Here is a 17,200-nt window from a genome sequence, read left to right as displayed (position 1 = left end):
CACACACACACACACACACACGAACACGCACACACACAGACGCACACACACACACGCACACACACACACTTTTTCTCTCTCCTTCAAGAATACCAAACCTATACACACTGGGGACAAACATCACGACGTCAAGGGAGTGTAGTGTACCCAAGCTCCCAGGGCTTCTCGTGTCATGCCAGTATTTATGCTCCCAGCTCTCCCTCCCCCCCATCCCAAGCCTAACTCTCCTATACAGCCCTGTGTTTCCTCACTCTTCGCTTCGTGTCACCCCTACTCCTAACGCTCCCTCTACTAAATTCTATCCCCGGCACTAAGGAGGCGAAAAAGAAAGCTGCTCCTCCACGAAGGCTCGCCGAGCAACGGGCCGCCGCATTGCCGTGTATACGTTTGTACGCCTGTACTTTGTATCGATTTGTACGTATACGTGTGTGTGCCGTAGCCGTGCGGAGCAAAAGCCGTTTCCCATAAGAGCAGTTCCTTGTAGCTCCCTAAATCATACGCGTGGTCTCCCGGGCCCAAGCAAGCACACAAACACAACCTAACCCCCTCCCCTACACCCTCACCCCCCTCTTTCTTCCCCCATCCTCATCCGAGTCTTCGTTTTCTGCTTCGCCCCCAACACCGCCGACGGCGTTTTTCGCTCAGCGCGCCGACGCGCTGTCGAGCAGCGGCGCAGCATTCCTTTACGTTCTTTTGGGGCACATAACGTTAAATTGCGGCGAATAACACACATAAAGCATCCTTCCGACGTCCCACCCTCCCTCTTCGTCCCGCGTGCACCAGAGCGGCGCCAGTCGCCGGGGCCAGCAACGCGTCTCCTTCGGAAGATATACGCCGCGGGCCCACGGAGACGTCCTCGGGGCGACCCTTCCCTCCACCTCCCTTGAACCCACGCTCTCAGAATCCCTTCTAGCGCGTTATTTATTTACTTTTTTTTTGCCCGCTGCATTGCGTGCGTCTCTCCTGTAAGAGCTGCGGCGGTGGCGGCTCCAGCAAAATTCCAGCCTGTACTGGTATGGCACCTTTGTGCGTCCCTGCTGCTGACGCGGTATTTAAGCGCATACACGCACACCCATTTACAGAGGAGGACGGACGAGGTACCGCGTCAGTGCACGAGAAAGCTTTTATTTTTTCTCGCAGAAATAACGGCAACAGCAAAAACGAAGAAAGAAACGACGAAGCATTAGCGACGCCTGGCACTGACCGAAAAGGACGGCGAGAGAGGAGTCGCAGCGCAGTGTTGGTCGGCGCGCACGCACGCAGTGTCAGCCGGAGCGGACAGGCGCGAGAAAGAACTTCACGCACACGCAGGTGGTGTGAGAGAAGCTAGAATAACGAAGAAGGGTTTACAGAACGAGGCCCACTTTTTAAACAACGAAGCGCAGAGCACCGTCCCTTCTGCACCGAAGGATAACAACAAGAGAACAATGCAGATGGGGACAGTGGAGAAGCGCTATACAAAGCAGAGGATCGGCTTTCAGCTAAAAAAAAAAACTCACTCTTGCACAAGTCATGGAAGAACATAACCGCGGAGTTCTTCGTGCTAAATTCTCCACGACTGCGTTGCAGGAGCGCTCAGGGCAGCGAAATTTAGAAGAACGTATACGTCCCATGAAGCAGCTGTAGCGAAAACACGGAAGCGCAGTGGACAGCGGGGGAAAAAGGAAGAAAAGTTTTTAAAGAGACGGCAGTGAGGAGGTTATGAGTAAAGCGAAGTAGCGGCAGCGCCGGCTCTGAGCACACTACTAAACTGCGCCGAGTAGGACGGGATAAAGGCGGTGTAAAAGGGGAACGGGGAATCGCGGGTGTGTGTGTGTGTGTGGGGGGGGGGGGGGGGGGGGGGTAAGAAACAAAAAGAACCTCCTAATGACAAGTTGGTACGAACCAGAAAGAGGAAAAGGGCCTATACAAGTACAAAGGGCCCGAAACACATGACTGCAATTCTGCCGCTGTTGCCGCTTTCTAGCTTAAACGTCTTCCCCCGTCTCGGTGTGGCAGCTGCGGTAGCCACGGCGTGCCGAGAGAGAGCGAGAAATAGAAAGAAAAACTATCTAAAGCACAAGAGGGAAAAGAAAACGAAAGTAAAAGGCGTGGAGACGAAGAAGCAACGACGATACAACCGCTGCGTCGGCCGCGCTAAAATGTGTGCCACGGCTGGCCGACCCGAGAGAGCGGCCTGTAACTCAAGGTGAGGGGGGGGAGGGGAGGGGGGAGGAGCAAGCGCCCCTTTCAGCACAGCGGTGAGCTTCGGGTGTGGCCGTTTAGTGTCCGCCTTTGTTCTCCCTACGGCGGCCGCCGTCGCTGCTCCAAGCCGGGTCAGTTCCTCATAAACCTTCAGTCCATCGTACACGCCGGAAAAAAAAAAAAAAAGGAGAGCGAGACAAGCGGGGGAGGCATGGAGAAGAGGCAAAAAAGGAAGGGCGGTGCCGTTTTATACGGGCCGCCGACCCCTTAGCCGATCCTCTCTTAATAGGCGCCGTAAACACGTCTCGGCTGTTAAAGCCCCGGCGGGAAAAAGGCTGGGGAAACTTTTTAAGAGTCTTTCTTTAGGCCGGACCACCGCTGACAAAGAAAAGAGCCGTGGGAGAACGTGGCGCTTGTGGAGTAAGGAGAGCGTTTATCGCGCGAGGAGAGAGAGCCGCGATTTAGAGGGGCCCGTCGCTCCCACGGACGATAAGCGCGCGAGAGGAACGAAGCAGCGGCAAGCACAGCAGTCTTGTTTTGGAACACACAACAGAGTGAAGTCTCATATATTCGACGTCGCTTAATTCGAACTTCCGGTTAATCCAAATTGACAGCCTTGAACCCATCAAGGCCAGGCTCCGGATAATTCGAAGAAATTCTCGGTTACCACTCCGAGCTCGATTTATCCAGGTTCGACTGTACTTTGTTTCGTAATACTAACCTCGTCCGCGGGCAATCCCCGAGCAACTATAAAAGTGTGACCCTTCAGTTGTTAGCGGTAACCTCTACGTTGTGCATTAATTTCCGTAAATGGCTAAATGGATCTCTCTAACGCGCGAATTTTGTGTATACTAAGGACCATAGAGCACATGCCTTGCCATTGCTCCTGCTCTGATATATGACGTCCTTCTAAGCGCTTTGGACACCAGGCCATTATGGGAAGCGAAGATCTCGTGACTTAACCAGATCTGTCGATGGCCCATAAATCCATGAGAACACTGCTGAGGTAACTGTTAAGCCGGCTTCACCTCAGTGTGTACCTCGTACGTCAAATTATGGAACCCAGCAAAGTTTCGTAACTAAATACATTGCTGTAGTTCGTTATTTTTTTTTCTTTACGAAGCGGCAAAGTGGTTCAATGTCAAAGTGGTTCCCACGAGAAGGTCACCTAGATATGTCAAGAGCTAGCATGCTTGTCCAGCACTTTATTTTAGTCTGACTCATTGTCAGTGACACCATTATTAGGACAATGTAATGTGCGTAAAAGCAACTTAAGGAATTATGAAAAGGGTCCACAGGCGGCTTGCGTGGTCATCTGGAAACACACTGCAGCTGTGATGGTCATGACAACTGCCTGCACTACACTTTCAATCGTCCTTTCCTATTGACCAGCTCCCCGCAAGCACACCAGCCCACTGCACGCGTGCCAGGTGACCCTTCGGCTCTTTCCCTTTTTCTTTGTCCTTTGTCTCTCCGCCTCTGCAACGTGCAGACCGAGTCTTTGAGCGGGAGTAACAACAGTTAGACAAAACTGCGCCTTGAGGATGCTGCAATACCAATCTTGGTCGCGTCCTTAACGTTAGTCGTGACTCATGCTTACCACTTTGTTAGGAACGGCAGAAACGCAGGGGCTGCTGGCCAAGCGACAGTCCATTCAGTCCCCCATGTCACGTTCTGCAGGAAAAAGAACACCGTCTAAGGGAACGAACCAATTCAGAACACTGTAATAAAGAATGGGGGGACTGATGGAATGCTTGTCCTGTTGTTCAGCTGGTTCATCGATTGCGTCACAAAATTGCTTGCTTACGTAATCAGTTCACTGACTGACTGCTTGATATGGTTTCATCGGCTGATTACTTGGCTGGTCCTTTCATTGGTTGACGAATTACGCTATTACGCGACTGTCTCACTCCTTGCCAGATAGATTCATTGATTAAGGCACGTGCTTTTGACTGCCTGCAAGAGGAAACCTTGTCAGGGTTTATTTATTTATTTATTTATTTATTTATTTATTTATTTATTTATTTATTTATTTATTTATTTATTTATCGATCGATTGGTCTATCGATCCACATCGGCTGCAACCGGAGTTACCGTGTACCGGTGCGACTAGAAGTTCGCTGGGCACATAGCATTTACGTTATGGCATCCAATATTCTTAAAATGTCACGAAGACACGACCCCACGTCACAGTTAATCTTGACTGCTTCCACAGCGCCTCGGAGCTGAAGCGGCGTTAAGCGTCCCCTCTTTACCTGTCTATATTAACCTCACCATCATTATTTTTTTACGAGACATTCATTCTCTTTTATAGTTACGCAAACATTTATTTCATAAACCGTGAAAGAAACTTTGGGGCGATCTATGCAGGCGGCTTGCACGCTAAGGCCAAAATTATGTACGTGATGTAGCGGAATTAACAGAGTTAGTTCACTAAAATTAACCAATAAACTTGAAATTATACTTCGAAATTGTAAGCTGTCAACATCGAATGCGAAGTTAGGATTTAAAGTTTCCCAATCGACACCGTGGAGATATCCAACGTTAAAAAACGCTTTTGAAAGCTTCTCCAGGTTGGCTTTCTCACGTTACACGTTGATAAAAAGGCGTCACCCGAATTTTCAATGCATCAAACGCAGGCGCCGTATATGCTCACTTTTATTTTTTATTTTTATGCAAAAGATGACGACTTCATTTCCATGACGATACCACGCTCAGCGATGTCATTTTATCAAAGTGTAACACAGGAAAACCAACTTAACGAGATTTCGATACAATATATTTCACGTTAGATAACCCGAAGCGCACTGCCGATTCACAAATTACAGAAATGGTCTCGACCTCGATGCTGACGGTCTGCGATTTCTCGATATGATATGGCGCCCTAAAACCAAATATACAGAAATTTCAAGACAACTGTAGTCAAATAACTGTATTTTACTTCACTCTATCCCATACACAAAGGTCGTATTAGCGTACAATCCATATATGCACAACCCGTACAAACGTATTTTTCACGCCTTTTAAAAGAGAAATGTGAATTGACTAAAATAAAGAAAGAACAACCGGTATACATAGAGAGAAAGCAGTTCGTTATGTTTCAGCAACCTCTCGTAACTGAGGGCTGCGTTTTGTGCAATTGAATGAGGAAACTTAGAGCTCCTCACAGATCAGCTTCCAAGCAAAGGGCAACTCGACTCCAGCTATACACTTTGGAGCCTATTATTGGTACTAATGATAGCACAATAAATGCGCAGTACTGGAAGCAAGACCAAAGCCTTGTGGCAAGAAACTGGGAAGACTCCCAAATTTACTCGAACGGCCGCCTGCCTCTGAGAACAAACACATAGAAAAGCGCGGCAGCAAACCAAAAGTCCTGGGGAAAAAAAAAAAAGAAACCTCTAGAATCGGGCGGTTGGAGGACATCTGTTTTGTTTGTGTGGCACAGTTTCCCCTTAAGCAGCTGTTTTCATAACGTTGACCTTCAAGGTGTTGGAAATGGAAATAAAACGGAAGGCGTTCCTTAAAAGTTGTGAAATAATAATGACCACTGCGGTCTCTCGTCAGAGATATTGCAGCGACAGCTATCATAAAGCAAGAATCCGCACACGTAAAGCGGACCACCCCGACCGCTAGATGTAGGACTGAATCTTGGGGCAGCCCCACCGGACATAGCTGGGCATGCTTTGGGAATGCGCCGCGAATCCTTATCTGTAAATTACTACTTTATGCCAAAAGGAATGGTGTCGCAATAATAAGAAGAAAAAAAAACTTGGGAACCTTCTTAACCACGTTCTGAAAGAAGAAAATTCGGCAGCCTTCGGGTTGCATGCTATGGTGTCAACTGTGAGTATCTAATGTTCTTGCGATTTTCGAGCCAATACTCCGGTTGGAACCGGTTCCATTGCCCTCATACGGTTTGCCTGAGTCATCACCTTCTAGAGTGTTCGAGTACCTTCCACTGCATTATCATATAATATTATAATAATGCGACACTATTTCGGCGCGATCCACCCACTAATCCCCACTAAAAAAAATTCCTTGGAGGCACTTAGATATTTCTTAACGGTGGGAAGGCGAAAGCCGTTTGCGACTCATTGCACTGATTTGAATTTGTCGCGCTTGAATTCATTTCACGACAGAGAAGAGCAGCTGGCGCGAGCGTGGCGCTAGGTCACGTGGCCTAGGTGGCGATATAACGGACGGACGGTCACCGCGAGTATGAGCCATTAAAGGCTATCGCCTTAATACACCTTAACCAATTGTCTGGGGTGGGCCTGCTTGCGAGATTTCGGGGTCCTTAGGAATTTTCCGGGTGGGCCGACTTCCAAATTATGGCGGGCCCACTTGCCACGCTGACAAGTTGTGATGACGTCACAGTCATGTGACCTCTCTCAACCAATCAGTATGACCTATTAAGACAGGCTGTGATGACGTCACAAGGTCATCTGACCTCTCTCGACCAATCAGACGATTCCGTTACGGAGAAACTGGAAACTGCATAAAGACAACCTAAATGGTATCGCATTAAAAAAAAGTACAGCGGAATCTTTGCAGCACCTGAGTTATCTAAGCGAGCTTAGATTAAACGGTTCCACCCGTTCTGATTCACCCTTGCTAAGAGAAAACACTCGAAAGTTTCATTTCTGTTGTCGCTGTTTCTCCAAAAAGAAGCAACTGCTCGAACCAAACTCTGTCCAGGAATGTCCGGAATGCCAGGGCCATAGACGTGCCCGCACGCCGCTGTGTGACCGCAGCATCGCCCAGCCCTCTTCAAATACCCTCAAAGGCGGCAACCACCCTAACGACCGCACTCGCCTCCAGCTACTGCTGCGGGGCCGACCTCAGCGGAGACGCCTGGCTCGTCGGCGATTCCGCGCCTGCCACCGCGGATCGTCGGACGAGGCATTCGCGACCGTCGTCCACTGCTACCAAGCCGCAGCCGCCGTCGGCTCCGGGAGGGTTGTCATTAGATGCCATCAGGGGGCAAGGCGCCGGTGACCGCCGCGCCCGATTGCTGCTCGTCCCGACACGAGCTTGCGCGCCGTTCGCATTGCGCTCTCCAGGCCGTCTTCGCGTGAACGGCGCCTATTAGAGACTTTATTAAATACGGTTTGTTTCTCCGCGCCAGCAAACGCGGCGCGCAAAAAGGAGACAAAGCAGTTGAGCGTCTGGAACGATAAAAGCGCCGCCTAACGGTCTCAGCCGAAGCGCCGCTGCCAAAGGTTCATAAAACGGATCATTAGGCGCTACTACCCCCGCCCTCATCCGCCCCACTAAAAATCCCCCCCCCCCCCCCCCCCTCTTTTAGCCCAGTCTGAATTTGCGCCTAACCTGAGCTGCCGCGCCACTGGTTCTTCGTATTCTGCCTTCTCGTGTGCTGCGGACTCGACCATCTAGGACCCGCGTTGCACTCTCTCTCTCTCTCTCTTATTCAGCGAGCGAGAAGAAGGGAAAGAGTGAAACCAACGAGTCGCCGTTTGCTTTTACATACCGCGAAGAATTCTGCCGCATCGATGCTTCGCCGCGGCCCAGCTTTCGAGCAGGGAGAGGGGGGGGGGGGGGGGGGGGGGGGTCCTGAGGATCAGTGCAAGCGCCGGGTAAACTGCGCTCCTGATGACTCCAGCTGTGCGTACATGCGCGCGCTCTTGAAGAGCGCCGCGAGAAAAAAGTCACTCGCCGGTATAATAATAATAATAATTGGTTTTGGGGGGGAAAGGAAATGGCGCAGTGTCTGTCTCATATATCGTTGGACACCTGAACCGCGCCGTAAGGGAAGGGATAAAGGAGGGAGTGAAAGAAGAAAGGAAGAGAGAGGTGCCGTAGTGGAGGGCTCCGGAATAATTTCGACCACCTGGGGATCTTTAACGTGCACTGACATCGCACAGCACACGGGCGCCTTAGCGTTTTTCCTCCATAAAGACGCAGCCGCCGCGGTCGGGTTCGAACCCGGGAACTCCGGATCAGTAGTCGAGCGCCCTAACCACTGAGCCACCGCGGCGGGGCCTCGCCGGTACTCGCCTCTCGCGTTCTTCACCAAGGTAAGAAGGGCGGGAGTGCTCGTACGAAACAAAGTACAAAAACAATGCGTGCTGAAGGTCGTGAACTCGACCTATGTGAATCCTCCGTCGTGGCTTGTTTATTTCTCTGTGCCGCACTCTAAACGCAAATAATCCCATATCGGAGTATAAAAGCAGTAAGCCGCACTCGCTTTTGGGGGCAGCTAGGCTTGCTGCCAAAGCTCCGGATTAAATTTCGATCACTAAAAATATGAAACGCTTACGGCTGGCGACGGAAAAGATTCCCTTTTAAAAAAACATGCGAATTTCTAGCAGCTACGAGCATTTTAACCGAGATTTCAACCTGCTTTATGCGCTAACCTTAAGACCTGCAGTGCCGCGTTTAAAAGCCTGTTACCATCGCTAACTGTGCTTTGCAGTTGGAATATACCTCCGCTGCCAATAAATAGTAAGCATTCTGTATATTTAGTAATCGAAATCTACCTCAGGATTTGGGCAGCATACCCTGCCACTAATTGAGAGTGCGCTAGAGGTCAGCTTATTCTCTTCTTGCTCCGATGTAGGCTTATTCGTGTTTAGAGTGAAGTGACAATGATCATTTTCGATGGAGCTTGTCAAGCACTGGAAACATACTTTCTCTTTCTACTTGGAATGTCCCATACTGCTGGGAAAACCAATCACCTCTTTTGTATAGGAAGCAATTTGCAGGCGATAACTGGGTTGAAGGAAGTTAAATGCTGCCAGTACACTCTAAACACAAATACACCTATACGGGACTAAAAATGAAGTAAACTCTTCTCTAGCGCACACTCTTTTATAAAAGAGAGTGCGCTAAAGGACAGTTTTACTCCCTTTTTACTCCCTTTGTTTAGAGTGCAGAGTATCAACTGAAAATTAAACCGAGGCCAATGTATGCCTAAGGGAGTGGAATTTGGCGGCAGAGTGCCGACGCTGCCCCTATCGGACGCAAATGGTCTGTATTTCAACTACTGAAAATAAACTAAATAGAGAAAATTTCTCTCTCTTCTTCCTTCACGCAGTAGCCTATAACATCGCGCATCCGTTTTGATTCCGGACAAAAATAACAATAGAAAAATATAGACAAAAATTCCAGGAAAATACATAATCCCAATACACCAAATGCATAAACCAAACATTGGCCCCATATTTCAGCCCATGCAATTATAAGTTCACGGCTGGTTTGAATTTAGTAATGCATATGACAAGCAAGAAGACAACTGTCTCAAAACACAAGAATAATAATTCACAATTTTGTAAGGACGGCCACGTGCGCCGCGGAGAATAAAATCGAAGGGATGGGAGGAAATAAAAAAAATCAGAAACAAATAAGAAACAACTGAGCACGAACTGTGCATTTAACTGTGCTTAAAAGCGACGAATGAGGCAATTTCATTGATGTGTAGTAAATGCAATTACTGCTTTTAATCGCAGTAATCGCATTTTAAACTGCAGCTAGCAATTTTTAATCCGATTACTACACCTACAAGACAAAAAAAAAACGCGATGGGATTTTCCCTTTCTTTAGATATTAAGCAGAAACGCACGACTGTGCGCTACTGCATGGAAGTTTTCGCGGCTCAGAGAAAGATCGCCCCTTGGAGTGGCCTATACACCTCATGTTTAATGAATATACACTTAGCATTTCCTTGCCGTCCAACCTGCTCGGCGTACGATAGTCTTAACCAGTCTGAGCAGCGTATCGATTCAATTAACGAAGTCCCCGGCTTTCTTGTATCAACCATACAAAGAGAGAGAGAGCTGCTTCAAAAACAACACGAGTCACGGTTCTGTGTGGCAGTCGTCGTTAGACACCACGTTTCAAACTTTGCTTAACTGCAATTTCCTGTCTCGACATTGTTGAAAGTGCAAATTCTTTCCGCCGACTCGGCGCAACGTTTTAGTTGTTGTTGATGCACTCTTAACGGCATTCCCTTTCCCTCTCTTTCTTGTCGTGCGTACTAACGCTGGGAGCCGAGGAAAGGCAACAAAGCTACTTAATACTCCCGAATCACGCGACTCTCGACAGCTATAGAAGCACAGGGGGAAATCATCAGCCAATCACCGTTAAGCACGTCCGCAAGCATTACAAGAGCAAAAAAGAACGAGCAATGGAAAAGAGAGAACGAATCAGAAAAGAAAAAGGGACAGAAAACAACGTCGGCAGCGGAAAAGAAGGGCTCACGTTCCAGGAAGATTAGAGAGAGAGAGAGAAAGTGAAATGAACAGAAGCATTGGTAAACAACAGCGAAAGAGAGAGAGGGACAGAGAAAACAAAAAGCTATTGGAGGCCTATAAGAAGCGAACGCTGTTGTTCGCGAGAAATTAGCCGGGCACAAGTACCTCCTTACCCTCGAGCACGCGAGGCATTTCAACGCGCTCACACAACCGCGCCGCACGGACAGAGTAACTGGCGCTCAGCGTTAGGCAGCGACCGCGGCGGCACCAGAAGCCTCGCTGCATCCCTAGAGGTTTCTTCCGACTCGATACGGGCGAGGATAAACACGCCATTTTGCTTCGTACTCGCTCTCTGCGCGATCCACCACTCGCCGGTTGGAATAAAGCAACAAACATCGACGGCCCGCCGCGAAGTGAGGGGGGTACCTTGAATTTCGAGATCAGAAACAGAACCGAGCAAGCGAAGTAAACGAGAAAAACAACACCATCGCGGGGCAGCACTCTCGTCGCCGTCGCGCTTCATCGGCGTGAAAAAGCAAAAAAAAAAAGAAGAAGAAGAAGAGAAAATGCGCACAGCGACGAACGGAAACGCAAGGCGCGTTAGTCGCTCCCTCCCCTTTGATCCACCTTTATATAGTTTTTTTATTTCGTTCTCGTTGTCGAACGAAAGTTGATTGATGGTCGAAGCGGGAAGTGTTCTTGTAAATACTGCACTGGTCGGGCGAGCGTTCGCGAAGCAAACTTCAAGAGCGAAGCCGGCGCCGTCGCCGCTCTTCCATAAACTGACTGGCGCTGCGCTGATGAGGGCCTCGGCGGCATCTCCCTCGGTGTTATTACTACAAACATGAAGCCCTCGCGTCCGCGAGCAATAAGACCGAGAATGCGGCGCCGCGCTCAGCTCTTTTAATTTCCTTTTTGCTTTTGCGCTTTTCTGCATACCGTTCTTGAAGAGGCTGTAACTTGAGCACATGTTTTACGTTATGGGGGCTTCTCACATCGTGAACGAACAACATTTTCGAGTTAAGAAGGAAGTGTTACCCAAACAACGTTAGGCACCGCTTCTTTTTCTTTCTCGTTTTTTTGCGTTTAAAACAACGTGGCAAAGCAAAGCCAGATAAGCTTGCTCCAGACACGAAAAGGGACCCTTATTTTGAAACCGCGCTGTTTGACTGATTGAAAAATTTGCGAACAAACGTTTCGAGGTCGCGAGCGGTTTCGATTATTTTGAAGTTTCCGGTACTCCAATCGGCTTTCTTCCTTTCCTTTTTTTTTTCTCCAGATTTTTTTTTTCTCCCTTGTACTGCACAGAGTTCTACAGAGGACGGCTGGAGTCACGGCTTTAAAACGGTATCGGTCTTTCAAGAAAGGAATCGGTGCAGTTTCCGGACATTAAGAAAAACGAGGAATGTATCACGCTTATACGCATGACTGCGATGCCTGCCGGTGTTGAGAGTAGCGGATAGGAACGTGATATTTTCTATGCTTACCTCTAGCATAGAGACCACATTTTCTGCACGTTCGGTGCAGCTCTTGAAGTTTGCTTGCGCGTGAACATCAAGCGTGATCGAATGAGGGTAGGTCAAACCGTGCTTGTTAGGAAGCGAAAATCAGGCGGACCAGACTGTCGATGCAGCATTGAGAGGCGCAAAGGCAGAGATGGCTTTTGCATTAATGGCGCAGCGGTTTCTTCCCGCTTACCCTCAGTTAAACCAAGCAAACATGTTAAAAAGTGGATACTTGGAACACTGGGTAGATGTTTATCTGCTTGAATTCGAACCGAATTACATTTTGTTCACTTCTGTTTCTGGCTACAAGTATGAAGTCCAGCTTTGCACATTTACAGCAACTGCTGGACGGTCGGCCTTCCAGGGGTATTTACGATGTGAGACTTCATTAAGATCTAACGAGGCTGAGGACAATTGTAGGAAGTTTCGCTCTGAAGATAGCCTGTCAACTCGTCACACTACACATCTCTTTATTTTCTTTAAAGACCCCTTTTCGGGTGTTACGCAACTCCTTGCCAAAGTTCAACGCAGCGGTAGCCTACAGTAAGTTGAGCATCCACCTCGCATGCGGGAGGTGCTGGGTTCGATTCCGAGTGCCGTCGGGTACCCAGCGGTGATATAATGGGTACAAGCTTCCCGCTGGCCTGGTGCTCTGCTTATCTGGGATGAAATGCTTGAGAAATGAGTCCCTAACCACCGCTTGAGTAGACGAAGATATGTTGTGCCATGGCGCTCTTTGGAAAAAGCAGCCTTGGCGCCATTAAAATCCACCACCATCACAATAATCATCATCACCACCCGTTTCAGAGTACCACGTACGTCCGGTGGCTGACGAAACGACATGACCACCACGACCTTCTAACTAAGCCTGCCGCTCACGCCCCCACCGTGAGGAGAGCGCAAGGGGACGTATGCAGGACTACGACTGTCACCAACAGCTTCCGACGAACGCAGGCTCATCCCTCAGGCGATTTAGTCGCCCAACAGCCTTCTCATAGCTACCAGCTACCAGTCGGGAATACGTGGCAATCGAAATGCTTTGATCAACATAGACGCGCTGCGCTTGAAAAGCAGGCAAGCCCACTGTTGAAAACGCATTCAAGCGTTTTCTCCCAGCTGTGCAGTTTAGACAAGCACCCAGTCAACGGCATATGAGTGTTTTATCACACAGCAAGTGTGTCAGTGGTGCTTAGAGCTCCAACACGTACAGCTATCGTTTCGTTGTTACTGGTCTAATCCGGTGTCCTCCCCTGTTCCTTTCTGCTGCCACGCGCGCGCGTAATAGTTGCATGGCACCGGGTGGCGGTGGTAATGTCGACGGTAAAGCTGGTTCACTCAAGTTACCGTGAAAACGGTGAGCTAGAAGATTGTGCTGGTCTTCGCGCTGAACTACCCCAGAAGGTCAGCATTCGCTAGATCGTCGTGGTCACCAGCATTACCCGACTCCGTCCACGCGCCTCACGCGGAACCGAGCGCACCATGCAAAGACGGGCCACTGCGCCATCCTTTGCGGGCCTCTAGGACCGTTCAGGCGAAGACCAGGCGCTAAAACTACAGGAATAAGGCGACGCAAACAACAAACAGCCACTAGCAGCACGCAGAGGCGAACGCCGTCGTGCCTGAACAACGACTACTCTTCCTGGCGCACTTCTTTCGGCGGGGACCTTCGCCATTAACCACACCGGGCGACGGTCAGCGGGGTTCTCCCTCTTCGTCCAAACGGCGCCCGCTGGCAGCGAAGAGCGCCGTCCATCCACGACCGCCAGTGAAGAGGAAGAGACAGGCCCCGTAATGGCGGCGGCGACAAGCCCTGGGTGCGAGCAAAATGCGAAGCAGTACCGTGCAGTGATGCCGAAGCTACAACGCTGCCATCGCGACATCGCGGGCCGGCCGAACAGCTAGAGCTGTTCGCACGTAAAGTAAACGTACGAGATTGGTCAGCGGCGCGACTGCCATATTTGACAGTTAGCGGGATTGGCAGCTGGAACGGACGGTCCTTGGACTGTCGTAAACTCTCGTTTCCCGCCAATAGCAACGTGACGAACCTCCGGGCGTCGAGTAGCTGGACGCAGCTCTTAGCTTCCGCAGCGGTGCACCGTTTTAACGTGAGGCCGTGTACAGGCGCCACGGCCTCGTGCACAAATATAAAGGGCAGGGTTCCCGGAAACGGCCAGCCTGTTTGTCCTCGCGCCGGTCGCGTCGTCGCGCGGAACAACACGGTGGACGGCGGCGCTGGTCGGCCTGGGCGGTAAAGCGCGCGCTAGCGCTCCGAGCGGCGGCGGGCCCAACAGCGTGGCGACAGTCCCAGGGTTGTTTGCTCTCTCTGCGTGTGTTTGCCGTGGCCTGCGTCGCTCCTGCGCCCAGCGTTAAGTGTCCAGAGTCACGGTGCGGCACGCGACCGCCACTGACGCGTGAAGCGGCGACAGCCATATTTCTTTTTGCGTGACGAGTGAGTGGCTGCAGCGCTCTGCCGTTCGTAGCCGGCGGCGGTAGTGCGTGGATATAATGGCGTTCGCCATTTCGGAGCTCGGAACGCAATTCATTAGGAGCTTGGGCCGCGTATCTTTACTTCTGTTTCACCACTCTTGCCAGAGATGACAGCTCGTTGGGGTCGGTAAATATACGGGAGGATCTGGATCGGGGGAAAGAAAAAGAAAAAGGACAAGGCTTGAACAAAACAGCAGACCGATCTAAGAACTATGGGTGCATCAGGCGTCCAGAGCATGCATTCTTTATTGCGCTCATGAGCTCCTTCATGAGCTTCATTGAGCTCCTTCTGAAAGCGATGACCGAGCAATTTCGAATGTTCGGTACACCTCACTGATTTTATATGCCCGTCAGAAATAGTTGGTGTGAGCGCGGGAAGACTTTCATAGGTCAAATTTTGCCCCGTTGAGGAAGTGTCTGTCACGATAATCGCCATGTTCGCGCAGAATCTCTCGGTACTCTGTAGTTTTCTCAAAATTACGAGTTTAAAATATTCCCTCTGAGTTACGTGGCATTCTTCACTGGCGGTCAACGGAAGGAAAGCTGGGCATGTTCGAATCCCTGAATTCGGTCGAATGCTTAAAAACTGCTTGAGCTTCCCTTTAAGCCTAACCGCTACCGTTAGCGCAGCCGTCGTATACGCCTCGCTTTAACCGTTCAGCACACTGGAAGCTAAAGGTAGCATCAAGCAATCAGAAGCTGGACTCGAGGAAACTTTTTTAGTCCGTTCAAAAACTCACCGGGAACGCATCCGACAGCCAATCCCAAATAGAACATTACCTAGACGTTATGTTCAACCTCGGTCGCGCTGAATTCAGTTCCTGAGTGGGTGTTGCAAGATGCAGCTTACAGAACGCTAAGCAAATTTAGATACACATAATGTAGAACATTCCGCGGCGTTCTCTCGAACGGCCGAGCAAAGGTCACGAGCGCAAAAACAAGAACAATCACAACAGGGACCGAAATGGAAACGAATGAACAGCGAGTGAACAACAACAACAACCAAAGTAAAGACACTGCTGGGAAAGGGGGCGAAAACAAGAAGCACGGGTCGAGACATCATTAGCGTAATTACTGGCGTAGCGTGGGTGCCGATGCCAGGAAGTGGGCGCAGGTTGCCGTCCGGAAAGCAAGCACTCTGTACATACTTGCAGAGTAAGCAACGCCCTTGGACGCCCCTAACGCGGCGGAGCTGGGCGCAGCACTTTCCTAACTCGACCGGACGGAAGAAACACACGGGCAGCAGGGGGCGCTGCAGATCGGTTCATAAGAGGACACTGCACGCAGCCGCGGTTACTATCCCGGCTAAACCGGGGGAAGGGGAGGGAGGGGCATGTTTTTTATTCATCAGAACGACTGCGAAAAAAACAAGAAACACATCTACTCCTAGGACAAAAATCGAGCCGGACCACTTGGGCAAAAACTCACTTCGCGAGATTCTAAGGCGGCTCTTTGTCGAAAGGAAATTGGACGAGGTAGGACGTTAGCGCGGTTCAAGTCGGCTCGTTCTGGTTAACCTCTGTCTGGAAACGCCGTTAATGGGCACGTTTGTCTTTTTCTTACTCTATTTATTTCCTTCTCTCCCTTTCTCCCTCTACATCTGGGCTGTTTTGCTTGTTTTCGCGTCGGTTCTGCTAGACGTCTGAAGGACAAACGAAGATTCGAACGGCAATTCAAGAAATTCCGGTGCGTTGCTTTTACGCCCACAATTCAGTTGCGATAACGTAATTTATATATATAAGCGATACGCGTTCAAAGAAATTCGCCTACGATGGCTACTAAGGCGCGGGCTCATTTGACTTTTTTGACGTCGAGCACGGCGACGCTTTAGTAAGATGGAAGATATGAAGAAAAAAGAGACAAGAAGAAAAAAAAAACAAGTTTGCTGTGCGAAATGAAAACTGGAGCTTCGGTAATCGGTTTTTAACGACGGATTGCCGCAAAGGATTAAAAGTAAACTGGAAATCGTTCGCCTCTCTTATCGTAGGCGTCCTTTTTACAAGTCAAGAAGTTCCCCTCCCAGGCATACGCTGAATGCGCCGCAGAGAGACGCTCCGAAGAACCATTTGCGGATGAAAAGGAACCGACGTGAAAAACTTCCCTCGTGGCGATCGTGGTTCGCCAAACCATGGCGGGCTTACGCTGAATATTCGGCCGTTTTTCAATGAGGAATTTTCTTTTTATCCGAGGGTAAACAAGGACAGCGCTTCTATTTATTCCGCAAAGAAATTTCCAATTACAGTCTTCTCAAAAGAGCGTGCAGTAGAAACATACGGTCAGAATCTTAGAAGTACTTCTTGCTGGGCTAGTTGGCTCATGGTTTTGAATCGGCTGCAAACTGCACCAACACACAAGACATACATAGGTGACGTGGTTGATGGAACTGGCGCGAACTTTGCGCAAACTTTGCACTTTGCGCCAGTCTCGTCAACGCCGTCTCCTACGTCTGTTTGGTGTGTTTGTTAGCGCAATTTGTAGTCAGCTTAATACGGTTGGAAACTACGGCGAGCCAGCTGCGCGTCCTAAAAATCTCTTATTTGATGAGACTATCATGCATGTAGAGATGCAAGTACGTTGGGATATTTGCGGCAGAATTGGTGTGTGGGCACAGACAAACGTGTGGGCCCATCAGCGCACCGTGATTCGGTTTTCACAAGGGGCCCGACCGCAATCACTCCGGAAATGAAAATTGAATGGAATGTAATTGAACATGCTCTCCAACGCAGATTATAATCCATTCACCCACCAGTGACAACGATCCACCTGATTATGTTCAGGTAAGATCGACCGACGTGTAAGTACTACTAC

The 17,200-nt window shown here is 49.7% G+C and overlaps 1 protein-coding gene across 2 annotated transcripts in view; it reads right to left on the bottom strand.

Moving 5' to 3' along the window:
• LOC144128833 (uncharacterized) overlaps positions 1–17,200 on the bottom strand; it is a 265,849-nt gene that overhangs the window by 156,944 nt on the left and 91,705 nt on the right. Inside the window, exon 3 of one of the 2 annotated variants that reach the window (XM_077662584.1) lies at positions 3,785–3,858. The exons of the other annotated variant lie outside the window; for it this stretch is intronic. The gene's annotated coding sequence lies outside the window, so the exon portion shown is untranslated. The remainder of the gene's footprint in view (positions 1–3,784; positions 3,859–17,200) is intronic. 2 annotated transcript variants of the gene reach the window in all.

The sequence above is a fragment of the Amblyomma americanum genome, chromosome 4, assembly GCF_052857255.1.
Source record: "Amblyomma americanum isolate KBUSLIRL-KWMA chromosome 4, ASM5285725v1, whole genome shotgun sequence".
Lineage (NCBI taxonomy): Eukaryota > Metazoa > Arthropoda > Arachnida > Ixodida > Ixodidae > Amblyomma > Amblyomma americanum.
This window is presented reverse-complemented; position numbering and strand designations above follow the sequence as displayed.